Below are 14,325 nucleotides of genomic sequence, written 5' to 3' on the forward strand. Positions count from 1 at the left end.
TCGATACTCCACGATTTTTACCTAAGAAATATAAATGACGTATATATTTCAACAGTCCAAAACGTAGAGGGGGTGGTCGGCTTGAAAGCGTCAGGCATCACTTCGACTGACATCCGTTCTACTCGCTTTTCGCAAAAAAGAAAGCGTCAGCGGTCAGAGATCAGAGACCACGTCATTAATACCGAGGAAATGCTCGTGAAAATTGGTGGAGAACTTGAGTGCCGCCGAACGTTTTGCCAAACGAGTGGTAAAATCGATGTTGGAATTGGTTCGATTTGTCTCTAAAATCTTTATCATCCTTTGACGATATACCTATACCATATTGCTTGAACATTCGATCGCCGAGCTGCTTTTCTCAATTTGTACGAACAGCACGTGCCGTCTTTATTTGGTTTCTTTATTCTTTTTCTTACGTTTAGTACCTAAAGAGAAAATTTATAAAAGCGGTCTTGCGGTGCAGATTAGCGCAGTATCTAATGAACCGGATGAAAAATAGCGTAATGGCTTACTCGCGCTGTTGCGGTAAATGGAGTAGCTACGATGCACACACGCATACATGCATAGACACGGCCCGCTGGTCTAGACTCATTTACGTTAAACCAACGCCGAGAGAGCAGCATTTTCTCAGAATAAAACAACAGGTAAGAATCAAATTAAAAGTCTGTAAGACGTCTTACGGTTCCTCGTTGTACACGAAAGCCATCTTTGGTTCGTGAATCATTGCCTTGCAGCATGTTCCATTTAATTCATCGACTATAAAAAAACAGGAAACTCATCGACGAGCCGGTGAACCGACTAGAACTACTGAACTTTCTAAATCAAAAATTGATACTTGGAATTCGCGAAGTAGCGATGAATAAGACGGAACGTTAAAATTGGACCAATTATTATTACTCAATTATCAAGAAGCTACTGTTCGAATCGCTATTAACTCTTACTATACATATATTTTGTCCTCGTATACGTCATCATCATGTGATATCTTCTATTTACTGACCAACAAGACGCAAGCGTAGCGTCACATCGTTTAAAGCCTCCTTGTACTTGTAATAACATTTTATACTTAATTCGGTTTCACGATTAGTTTAGTTACAGAAACTGTCATACTTGTTTCCACCTTTGCCTCACGAGCCTCTGAGAACAGACCTTTCTCACGGTGAATGGGGTAATGATACGTATGTTTGTCGGGTTATTCGATGATTCCTACTCGAGGGGAATCAGTTACTTACAGTAAATTAGCTCCAAAATCGAGGCCTTATCAGCGTTTTGCAGTTTTCTCACAGCTCATTTCCGATTTCTCGTCCCGCAGAATCAATCCTCGCACGACGTAGGCATATAGCCTTCTTATTTGAAGTATAAAGTACACGGTACCTGTAACGATGTTGCAATATTTCTTTCGTGTCTCCGTATTTTCAGGCTGTTCAACTGGATACGTGGAACAGTCCTTATTGTTAAACATGACAGTATCCTAACTATTCCGATACAAAATACGTTATTATAAAATTCGAAAACTGTTAAGAATTCTTTGCTTCGTCCTTTTGTCCCAACGCTTAATTCTCAGTCGTTTGAATTCTCTTTTAAATTTTGATGACGAGCTCCCATCACTCAGCAAGACAGATTCTGCTATAGAATCATATATAATTGGTTGCAAATCTTGTAACTGTTGGGCGCAGTTATTTCGTTGCACTGTTTCCCTCAACCTCGGTTGCATCTTTGGAAAATTGATCCTGTCCATAGAGGACCGATAATTTGACCCCGTACACAAGTCCTTGTTCTAAAGGACCACCGGTGGTGTAATTGAATTCAATTACTGCAGTGCCAGCGTTGCGGCTCTCAACCGCGATGAGTATGGAACATTACGAACCATATACTCACAGTCTTGGACTGACAGAATCTGGACTCAATCATCGCCCAATAAGTTTCCGTTTCGTTTAACATTGCGTGCGAAACTCATTGTAAGAAGCAATACATCTGTTACCGCGCTTACGAACGAATATGACGTTCCAGGGTTGCTTTCAACTCTTCGTGAAACCCTCGCCTTCATAAACTTAACCCTCTCAGATGCTTCACAGGCTGTTTGAACATCGCGCGACACTCCGCCACTATCGCGTAACTTTTCGCACCAGAAGTAGAGATAACCTCTTGAATCCTTTCCAGAACCTGCCATGACAATGAGAAGGTGCACATGGTTTGGAAAGTTCTCTCCTGCCGTCTCGGGCAAGACTTTGGCGTGGGCGTCGCGTCGCAGCGTCGCGAGGCGTCGGAGCGCAAAGAACATGTAACGAAATTCGACCACCTCTTTCTTGCCCGTCATGTAGTCCTTCCATTGCGTTCTTCTGCCCAACGGATAGAAAATTCTCAGCACCACACTTCCACATCCCTCGTCGTGACGTGATGTGATACGAAACTTCAACTTCGCCCTTCACAACTTCGGTTATTCATGCGGATTTATTTCGAATAATAACTGCGCTCGGTGTGAGGCTGCAGGCAAAAAATTCTGGGGTGAAAAATTTTCGTGAAAATGTATAGCGAAAAGTTTTTAACCCCGTATTTTTCCAAGTCCCGAAAGCTCTGTATAAATACTGCGGGAACTCTGGCCTTCGCCGTGGATTATCCCATAAATTGAACTTTTGGGATGCAGTAAACAGTGTACGTAAGAGTTTCATGGTAACAATTTCTTTCCGTGCCCGTTTTGGAGGAAAAACTTGATTTTTTTTTTTTTTTCGTACCATTCATTATACGTAACGCAGGTTTAATTTTTTGCTACATTATGGAACTCAGTTGCTGAGAAGATACAATTTTCTTACGACAAATTAAATTCCCAGCATTTTATCAATGTCACCGTATATTTATCCGAAAATCACGTTTTACGCATGAATTACCCTGCCCGAGTGTCGAGACGTGGACGAATCTACACGTAAAATTATGCTCGGTCAGACTTGACGCGTCGTTGGTACATGGCGTTGAATAGCGGTATGTGTACGTAGACGACGAGGATTGGTTCTGCAGTCTCCAGCACCTCCTCATGCATATTTACTCCGGTGACGCGGAGGCTGCTACCTCTTGGCTAGCGCAAACATTGTCCATGAAAAGAGGATGGATCTACTCTATTTGTTCTCTGCTACCAGCCCTGATTCGTTACTGTACACGCACAGGACCGATCCTTAGAGGATGATGTGTCACGAGTTACCTGACACACGGCGTTGTTGTGTTAACAAAACGGGCAAACGAATGAATGTTTCCCTATTTTCAACGGAGTTATCTATGCGTGCACAGATAGGCATGACACGCACTGCGTAATGCGTAATTAGGAATCTGGTTTTTAGCTTCGATTGTTTTATACCAGAAGATATAGAATACTCTTCTCTTACGATTATAAAAAAAATTTTAAAGATGCGCATTATCATTCGGCACTAAACAAAAAAAAGTCATCAGCAATTCATCCCCATCCATTAGTCTGAATTTTCTGAATTTTTCACGTGCTTATATCAAGGCCCGCGAGATTTTATACCCTGCGCTATGTACGTTCAGCTCGGAAAGTGCGATCGCGCTCTTGGGAAATATTTTAAATATTAATTTATTCGTCCCGTGCAGATATTATAGATACTTGACTATAAACGCTGAAGTGGATGAAATTCGTATCGAAACCAACGCGGTGTTCTCTTTAAGTAACGCGTACCACAGTCACCATGATGATATGATGTGCCCTCGCATCGACCGTCGTTGCACAGCAGCCGCAGCTGAATGACTCGTACGTATCCATGCTACGCTTTAATTTCACTCAAAGTCATCATTGGTGGGTACGCAAAACGTATTCCACATTGCGTACAGAGATTTCCCGGTGAAACGAACCGAGTGGAACAGAACTGGGAAAAAAATGTGTTGTGTAACTCTGGGACCTACCTATCTTCTTTTTTCGCAATGGTAATAGGTAGGTAATTTTGCACGATGGAGGTACGCGAGTCTGGTTCTCTCGGCTTTTTGAAACCTTGATTTATCCGCTCATTCTTATCTCCCTCGAGTCGACCATTGGCAATTCACGATCGTCAGATTTCATGTGCCACAATAAACTCAACGCTTGACACTTGACGCATCGCTACCGTATCTCTCGTGCGTACTCGAACGTGTAAGCGATGTACACACATGTCTGTGTTTTTGCTCTCGTAAAACTGCAGGGACTCTTCGCGTCTTGTCATACAAGTTCAGTCAAAGTCCATTAAGGAGATTGAATGTCGCGCGGAAAAAATACGAGAGTGAGAAGTGACGGCGGGGGGGGGGTTCACCGTTCGAACATGGTTTGTGTAGATCTATATATCATGCCTTGGAGCAATTTTTTCAACACTGTTAATTTTGGAATACTAAATAATACTGTTTCTAAACATAGAGCACTAACTCTTGTCGGTCAAGATTATGTAATAATTCACATAGAAATCCTATGATCTCATATTTTCCTAGGAATGACTATTACAGAAGAGTATCTCTGAATTCGTACATTTTATTGCAACTATGGAGAATCAACGAAGCAAACATCGATACCCGAATTCTCTTCGTGCATGCAGCTTCTCACCCGTATATCTTCTCGTCTTCACTTTGATACTGCAATATCGGTGACTATACAGGTATCGACAGGCGAATGACGGCATAACATGACTATTCGCAACGCGACATTCACGTTATCCGTATTATCATGATCAATTCCAACATCATCGGCTTAGCAGATAATTTATTTCGCACTCCGGGATAAACCGCAATTGCATATTCATTCCATACTAGCTGTCGTTCTCGGATCTGCTGTCCTCGAGTTTTCATTGCTCAACCTTTACCGATTATTTACGCAAAAATATAGTAACAGTGATCGTAATGAGAAAGAAGAGTAACAGATACTAGACTTTCTGGTAACAGGTACAAAACTTATTTTCATTTTCTACCTAGAACTATATTTTTGGATCGTGGTGAAAAATGAAAATAGTTAAGGACTGAGTGATAACCGGAACTAAAAATTTCTTTCAGTGTAAATTTTAGCACAGAAATTAATTGAAATTAGAACAAACACGGTTATTTATTGGTACACTGTGCAGGGAGACACAGATCGGTGTTTGCAGCAACTTCGTCATTTCATACAGACACTGCATCTCGCGTGTGCAAGTAATACTTGGCTCGCTATCGTCAACCCCTCGAGTGTCTTTGACCCCGCGGTGCCAGCCTCTAGCAACAATCGAGTCTGTTCATTATTTCAACAACTCCTGCCACTTTTAATGGCCTCCTCTTTAGTCCTCAGCTCGCTGGAGAAGGAGGACGTCGATACGTCCCGAGAACTTGAGAGACGAGAGTAACCGGTGCATAAGGTATTTGCATTTTGGTATCGAATATTGTAATCAGTTTTATTGATTCGGGAGAACTTTCAGACTCTTGTCTGGAAAATTCATTGGTGGTGCACGAAGTGAACCATGCACATCGCACGAAGCTTTATAGGCACGAAATTGCGGCTTTGAGAGCTAACTTCACCCTTGGTCTGATTTCAATTGCCCATTTATTTTCTATTCGAAAAGAAAAGGTTTTGCGGTCAGACGTTGCAAGAAGAAAATAGAATTTTCTCTTCGTCACAGAAAGAATCCCTAAGAATATTAGCAATTTTTTACGAGCAGCTTTGTTTTTTCCGTGACATGCGACGAATTCGTTTTCTTATAATCAAGGATGTAGAGATCAGCCTCCACTTAAATCGTATTCGTAATGGGAAACTTATAATCTATGAAAACAATTAAAAATGGTGAGATTTATTTTTGTAAGAAGTATATTCGTAACTGTATAACAGGGCGAATGATGTAGCGATAAATTAAACGTTTTATGATATCCTGACGTATATTTTCTAATATTTTGAAATAACATTTTATAATCGTCAAAATAGAACCTCCTTCGCGCCGGTTCAGGTACAATAAAAATAATCGCAGCGGATTGTGAGCGAGTTGACGAGAATCACTTGCGTCGTCGATACGAAGATAGATAGTCGAGGTCTCTTCGTACTCGGAGTAAATAGCGTCTAGATATATGTACCTTGAGTTATACCTACCAAAGATGTTGGCATTTAAAAATGATAAACATTGAATGGTAAAAGAGAGGGTAAGGAAGATTGTATCACTCGCTCGTAAACTAACTTTTCCACGATTTATGAAGCTCGAGCTTTTTGTTCGACGAACGTCTTATTCAATTTTATGCTTGCGATATTTACGATGCTGTTCAATCGCATCGAGTCGACGCTCAATTTTCTCGATCTTTTTGTTCATCTTCAATAAATTATTTCTGCACTTTTTATTTTATTTAAATTTTTTATTCAACTCCTGTCTTATTAAACAAATTTTTCGTCGATACCTACAATCGAAGAACCTTATTTTTCAACAATGCATCGATTTTGCCTGATTGTTTATTCTAATTTGCTTTCGAATTTCACCACAGATTTTCCCCGAATAAGAAAGTCGGGGCCAGATTATGTTGTATTGTGTGTACATTCGGATTGGATACCGATAGTAATGAAACACGATGCGATTTATAGGTCCAATAATTCGGCAACAATCACGTGCGAGTGATTTGAAACGTTAATGCTCCCACATTGCTAAATGAGCAAATAATAAGTACCTGGGAGCAATTATGGAATCCCAGGAAAATTCTATTATATAGGCCGTTCGGCCGATCCGGATTCTGTTGAAAGGATTTTTGCTCAAAGCATCAGAAAACATTCATAAATTGTCACAAATATATTTATCAACGCGGTTTATATCGTAAGGTTATAAAGTGTGTGAAAAAATGCGCGCGCTATAGAGCGTAGAATAGTTTTTATAAATAGCAAATAGACCACGGACCAGTTGGTATAACCCTGATACCGAATTCAATCTTTATCGCGGGACTGTTACTTGAATAGAAACTGTAATCTGGTTTTTAACTGAGGTCTCCTTTAATAATCAGCTTATGAAACATCCGTGCCTTTGTTTGATCAGGTGTGCATTAAACTGCCCCAGTTACACCTCGGACTAGATTATAATCTCACAGTTCAAACAGCGCTCCTCCTCAAGCACTGTAGCACCGGATTCTGTTCCACAACAATCGCACAGCGTATGAATTGTTAAAAGTGTCAAACTAGGTACCCACACCTCAGAATTTTATCTGATTTTTAGATGAGTAACACACTTCGTTCACTCCGCCTCAGCTGTTGAGCTTACTGGATTCGCGTGTAGACACTGGTTTTTAATAAATTTGAAACCACATTGTACTAATTAGTGTTTATAATTGACATGTATTTTACTACTTTCATAAGCGTAATGGGTATTTAATGTTTCGGTGTCTATTGGGTATCTGGATTCAATAGCTAATTTCATAGAAAATGTATGAAGTTTATAATTCGTGATGTGTCTACTGTGGATAATTGATGTTGACCTGATACTAGTTCGGTTCCAACTGATTCTACATTTTTTTTTTTTTTTTTTAGATGTGAGAGGATAATTTTGACTCCTATTGACTCGCCTTTTTCTGGGGCAGAGACTGGAATTTTCTAGCTCACTTAGCGGGGACTGCAGAGTTCTCTTTCTCTAAACATCTTAAATTGACGATATATGTTTCTCTGCTTTTTCTCAAGTCACTCGCTGCTTTTGCCACCCAGACGTCGAAAGCCTGAAAGTCTGAAGCCCTTCGGTCCTCCAAGGCGCCAGTGAGTACGAACATCAACGCACGCACAATTTAATCCAGAGATACCTTAACCCTTTACTTCGCGAGATTTAAAACTTGTTTGCTTCCAGATAGTATAATAATTCTCGCAATTTGAGTGGCAGTCGCGTCGGCAGATGTCAGAGGAAGTTTTTTTTATTTATTTTTTTTTATTTTTCAATTTTTTTGCAAGGTATCGAATGAACGGTGTTTACCCGCGAGAGTCTTTCCTCAGTTAATGTAGACATATAGAGATTCTTATCTGTATAATTATCGACGCATTCCGGACGCGCGACGTCATCGTTATATTTCATTACTTCACGTCTCTGCAGCTACTCGCTTTCCTACCAACGAAAAGTTTCCTCATCTCGCTCTTGGTCTCCCCCTGGCTCTGTAGCTTCTCTAAAACTGTTTTAACAACGAAAGGCCAGGCAGTCTCGAGGGACCACCACGTCCACCAGCGTCTATAATTTATATATTCCATTCCCGCTTTGCCAGCTCGGTTTCAATCGACCAAAGTATTCTATCGGTGGACCGGCGCAAAAATACGCGAGCATCACCCAGCCCAACATAACCTAGCATAACGTGGATTGTCCGGGCGCTGAAAGCTCTGAGGAAAAACAAATCTTCCAAGCACCGAATTGAATCGACAATGTTCTCTTCTAGTCGCCTAACACAACGACCTTACACTCGGGTAATTGTTACGGAAGTGAGCACTTATTCTTCCACTCCCACGTCACTTTCTTGAAGAATTGTTCTTGCCTCGGCTGAGGTTTTTTTTTCCCCTTGTAAGAAAGCAGCTAGGCTGTCCAGAGTCAGTCTCATCGACAAGCTGTCGGTCAAAACACATCGGCATCGAATTATGTTATCGGTAAAATGATACTTGAGATCGATTCACGGTCCTCAGACCTGTCTTTATCTTCGCGCGCTTTTCTTTCGATGATGACGTTACCGGTTACACGGTAGTGATCATCTCGTTGTCATTACAGCTTGATTGGTTAAAACTCTAGCTCAGTTTAAAAATTGATAGTTTTCAGTTTACACGATGCGTTGAGACCCCTTCATCCGTCTTTCAGCTGACCGTGCAGTTCAGGACTTGGACATACTATAAATTTAGCTGAATGTCGCTTATCGATCCTGTCGTCGCTTAGCCAGACCATCAATAATGATTGATTCGAACGGTGACGGCCGACAAATCTGATGCACTGTCAGTTTTCACAGCGACTTTGTAAAGCGATGCAGTAACGCGTAGATAGGAAATTTGACACGTATAATCGAAGGCTAACGGTTAAAAATTTCGACACAATCCATTTTACATTCGTTACTCTTAAGGTCTGCGTCTGTAAATAAAAAATAGTCTGTTTCTTCCAACATACTTTGGATATACCTACGGGTATTTTGGTACCGGTTGAAAATAGCAATCGAATGAAACTTCCACGGTTAGTATGGATATATATATATATATACATATATATGTGTATATATATATATATATATATATATATGTGTATAAAAGAACGGAGAGACAGACTCTATCTAACGCAAGCTGCGATTGAAATAATTCGTATCCAGTTAAGTGAGCTGACTTTTGTAATCACATTCTTCACTATTTGGCACTCGTGACATTATCGTTAAAATTAAGTCTGCTCAACTGTTATAGAAGGTAGAATTATACCGGACTGGATGAAGCTAGCCAATTCATCTCGGGTTCTAACAAAATCCCCAGAATCCATCTTAATTCGCACCCACGGTTAACTAAAATCTAGAACGACGGGACAACCAATCTACTCTATTTATCATGCCGCTCACCACCGACCTTGTCTTCCGTAGATATCGAAAGACATATCTCACCAAATGCACCCGTACAAATTACACGACTAATCTTCATCCCTTGAATGAATTACACCCGATACACGTTAACTGTTATAGATATACCCACCTACGTGAAATATTGCAGATTTCTCCTTGTCACGAGTACCGTTTTCATTTTTACGTGTAAAAATCAACTCGCGGGTAAAGTTATGAATCTCATAGAAATTTCTTTTTATCAAACTTGAATCAAGCATCCGTCAATTATTTTTTACACTAGATTTCTGGTAAAATTCAGGTACCTAAGATCTGTGATATTTTGAAACAATGTAAAAGGGTCACACATCTGATTTGACTAATTCTATAAATCTTGAGTTAGTTTGTCAAATATTTTGACGGATTTCACATTATTTCAAAATTTTCTGTGATTTCAAAAAAATGTTGTACTTGTAGGTCGAAATTTCAATTATTTTCCGTGACTTGAAATTACCATGTATAGATTTGCAAAAAGTTTTTGAAAAATACTTCATGTGCTGCATAAAAGTTTTACATTTTCTGCAAATCTTATCAACTGACTTCAGAGATGATTTTTTTTTTTAACCTCAAAAAATTTAGAAAGTCTCAAAATTTCACTTATAGCCTCCAGTATTAAATATTTACGGTGTTTGTGACAGAATCTCACGATCATTAATTCAGTTGCATACGATCGATAATCTGAGAAAAACAAATGAAAAAAATGCAGTGAAGCAGCTTCGCAATGATCAATGAATAAATAAAAATGTTGCGCAATCATGAAAAACGATACCCCGCTGAACAAAAATCCGCGACGCCCTTGGACAGGCGAAGACATTGCCACCGAACAAATTCGAGCGTCGCGGCGCGTCGGCGGTTTGGCTATCGGTCAGAGAGGGTGACGAGGACCCTTCGACGCGAGGCGTCGCGGCGCCGGCGCGCGATCTCTCTCCACGAGCGTCAGTCGCGCGCGGCCTCTCAAACGCGACGCATCTCTCGTCCGTTCGTGCGATATCTCGCGTTTCTCACGACAATCTCGAGCCCCGTATCTTCTTCTCCCCCTCTTCGAAAAGTCGTCCCGCAACTCCGCCACCTTCTGTAAGAATAATCTCCAAGGGTGCGATACAGGACTTACGTTAATTGAACAATTTTCAACCCGAATTAAATAATATACTAGCTGCTTTTGAAAACCCATGTGTTTCCAATCTCACGTACGGTGTCTGCTGTGGCGAGGCTGGAAAATCTGTTTTTAACCTGCACATCGGCGATGGTGATTTTGAACATTTAAATTATATAACCCGCGAATGATCACGGTTGTTTAATTGTACAGGAAATAATGATATTTCTCACATTGCACTTTGTAAAATAGCAACTGTGTCAGGGTTTAAATTTTTCAACAAATCTATACACACGCATATTGCGTTCTAAACGATCTGTATTAATTTTACGATAGTATAGAAATACGTAGTACGATAGCGAAGATTCAGCTGTGATCGAGCACGTATTTAGTTACATATGCGATTTAAAAAGAAACGAAAGAAGAAAATCCGTCTCATTTCGTCTTAATTATACACGTGTAAAAAACCTAGTGACGAATCGTGAAAAACCACAATATTATATACATCGCAAGGTCGTTAAATATACGTGAACACGGTTATTTGTTCCGCGAGTGAGTTAGCTGTCATCTCCCACACATCCCAACCAACATTTATCGTCATTTCAGCCGCGCCAGACTGGCGCGTAAAACCTAATTCCGACCACTAAACTTGTCAACGTTTAACCAACGCGAAACACAAGCAACCATTAATATAAGTGATAAGAAGCATTGAGTAAGTGACTGGCGTTGTAAAGTATGCGTTAACAGATTTATACCACGGGTCAAACACGATTACGCACGTGTCGCCTATGGTTCGAGAAATAGGGTTCAATTAAGACACGGTACCCGAGTTATCCGTCCAAATTTCGCGGACCACGTCAGAAACGAGGAGAAAATTTTTTTTAATATCGTTGGCTAACTTTGTTCGGCGCAACTGATAAAGCGAGTGAAACGCAAGAGTCAAACCATCCCTGGAGTGTCTGGCAAACACGCGATATAACAAAGACTCCAATCAGGGCTGGAAGCTGCTGCAGGCTGGCGTTGATCAAGGTAAGGTCACACTGTGACGAATTTACCTATTGCGAATTTTGGATACTACTGTGCCATTCCCTCGCTGATTCGTAAAATGCATTTCGTGCGATTAGCGTGAGAAGTAAATGTGATATAATTTATAAAAAGAGAACTAGAGGAAAACTGCGCAAATGTGACCATAAAACGACTCCAATTTCAATTGTATAACATGGTGCTGAGGAGGCGTTTCAGTGAACCTCGAACCCCATGCTTATACCCTTGACGAAGTTGTAGTTTGCACGAGTACAGACATGCCTTGAATCGTTTATCGATCGTGGTGACTTTAAGACGTCATCGTCAACGACGTTAACCAGTTGGAGAAATTTTTTACGTGACCGTAAGTGTGCAGAAAGGAACAAGGCGATATTTCCTGTACCTCGATCGTCGGAATATATAATCACGAAGGAGGTGAATATTTTTATCCGGGTTTTTAGTTTTCCTTATATTTTAGCCGTAGCTGAAGTTTTTTGGTACCGATTACCAGGCAATATTTGTGCAATTTTTGAAATTTGTTTTCAACAATCTTGAGAATTTTTCCTCAAAATTAGCATTTATAAGAATTCAATAACGTTATCTGCGGTATCTCACAGTGTAAATATCAGAAACTTTGCCATGCTTCAACCGAACTTACAAGGCCACCGTGCAAATGTATCAGCAAATGACCAATTCACAATATTGCACTCTCTGTAATACCGTAGCATCCTTACGGCAGTTTATCAGTGTCTTTTGTAGTAATTTAGCGCACGCTAAACGATGCTCCTAACCGCACAGAGTTGATGAGCTCGTCATTCTGCCCTTTTATCAAACCGTCTTCAATCAGGTTTCTTCTTCACGGCGCGGTTTTCGCGTCCTGAATAAATTGAATGAACACGATCGCGACCTACATCGTATAAAATCGATAGAATTGTCCCCTGCGCGGCATAATATCTATGTTTGTGTGCACAACGTGCTTGTTTTACGGAATTGCAGATAGCATTCGATGCCACCCTGCCAATCTGTCTGGTTTGCTTGTGTGTCTCGATGGGTATTTTTTGAAACCGGGTGTCGTCGCCGTCATCGCTTCGCGTTTTACGCGAATAGAAAAATACTTCTCTTTTTCCCTCTTTCTCTCTTTTTCTCGCGTTACCGAGAGAACAATGTTACGCACTCACGCACGATTTAACCCCTCCCTAAAAAAATGTCCGTTCGTCTAATCCCCGCTTTCGTTGGGTGACATAATCTGCTTTTGTGTAAACACCGCACCGATTCAATTACTCCTGCGTTTGCTGAACCCTGAACTCTGAAGTTACGAACGTGCGCTCAGAACCCTGTAGGACCCCTTTCAGCGTGCTCGAGCTCTGTTGGCGTTTTAGCATAACGCGCTTGGTTCACTTATTGAGAGGTACGAGGCTTCCGGTTAAATTTCCACACTCTAACTAACCACGTAGCAACCGTCTTTCCCAACTTCTACATCTCTTGCAGCTCTGGTTAACGCACGCTTTTTCGTGTATTTCCGTATCATCTTGTAAAAATGAATAATGGCGCGTAGCCATCGTCCTTAAACAAAGTACACTTATACTCCAAACAACGATTATATATGCAAGTTCCCAACGTAATCCAATTCGTGGAATGAAATTTGCGAGAGACTGTATCGAACAGAACCCTTCACCCTCTGTATATGGAACAAATCGCAGGTACAGTGCAGACGCTGCAGTCGCGCATCTGCACCTTATAGTTCCGAAAAGCACCCTTGGCGACGGTAATGATCATGATTTGCAGGAGTCGAGCACGTTGCAGGTGATTTGTACAGCTACGAGAGGAATCAACTATTCATGTGCCTCGGTCTCTCCCTTGAAAGCCGTCGAACTTCTCTCTCAATTTAGAGTGCACGGCGCGGCGTGTCTCCGTCCTTCCATATTTCGCCTACCGCATCCCCGGCTAAGGTGTCACGTGACCAAAATGTCAGCGGAACCTTGGGCGCCGTCGGGGCCGTAGGGGCGACATTGACAGTCTGAGGGGATTCGTGGAAGCTGAAACGAAGGGTAGCTAAGGGCATTGTCCTCCCGAAGGATAAGTCCTTTCCTCTCTCTCTCTCTCCTTCACTCTCTGCGACGCCTATCAGGTAGATGATGTTTCGAAACGCGTGGCATTCCCCCCAGTCTCTCATCAGTATACTCAAGGTGTCCGTTGCTCCTTGATTATCCTTAAATCCCGGAAAAGTCCTGGAATATTTTGATCTATGCTGGACAAGTTGACATGATGCATATTTGATTGAAAACCGATTTGATTTTACCAGTCGACGGACCATGTAGTCAAGGTCCTAGAAGTTTTAAATCAACTGTCCCGGAAACTCTTGGAATAGTCCTGGGATCTAAATTCTCGATTGCGGTAGATACCCTGTATATTTTTGTGGAGCTTGATCGCGTCAACCGTTCAAAAAGTTGAACGTTATCGAGGTAATCCGACTACGGTGAAATCTGAAATTTAAATGTGGATTTTTTAGGAAAACTAGAAAAACGAATGAAAAAACTATAATCACAATGCGTTGGATATATTTGAATAGTTTTCGTGAAAACTCGAGAAACTTTTATCCACTCACATCAGAAGTCAGTCAGCTGCTGTGTGTAAGTACAGTTGCGCGATTTTCGCGATACGTGTCTTCGCGA

General features: G+C 41.1%; 1 protein-coding gene across 11 annotated transcripts in view; it reads left to right on the top strand.

Moving 5' to 3' along the window:
* LOC107225375 (stress-activated protein kinase JNK) overlaps positions 1-14,325 on the top strand; it is a 163,560-nt gene that overhangs the window by 45,150 nt on the left and 104,085 nt on the right. For 2 of the 11 annotated variants that reach the window (XM_046729785.1, XM_046729787.1), the window contains exon 3: positions 7,625-7,696. The exons of 7 other annotated variants lie outside the window; for them this stretch is intronic. The gene's annotated coding sequence lies outside the window, so the exon portion shown is untranslated. Of the gene's footprint in view, positions 1-7,624; positions 7,697-10,486; positions 11,660-14,325 lie in introns of those variants that run through there. 2 more of the 11 variants (XM_046729788.1, XM_046729794.1) reach the window with 1 other exon arrangement.

This window comes from Neodiprion lecontei, chromosome 1 (genome assembly GCF_021901455.1).
Source record: "Neodiprion lecontei isolate iyNeoLeco1 chromosome 1, iyNeoLeco1.1, whole genome shotgun sequence".
In the NCBI taxonomy this organism is placed as follows: domain Eukaryota; kingdom Metazoa; phylum Arthropoda; class Insecta; order Hymenoptera; family Diprionidae; genus Neodiprion; species Neodiprion lecontei.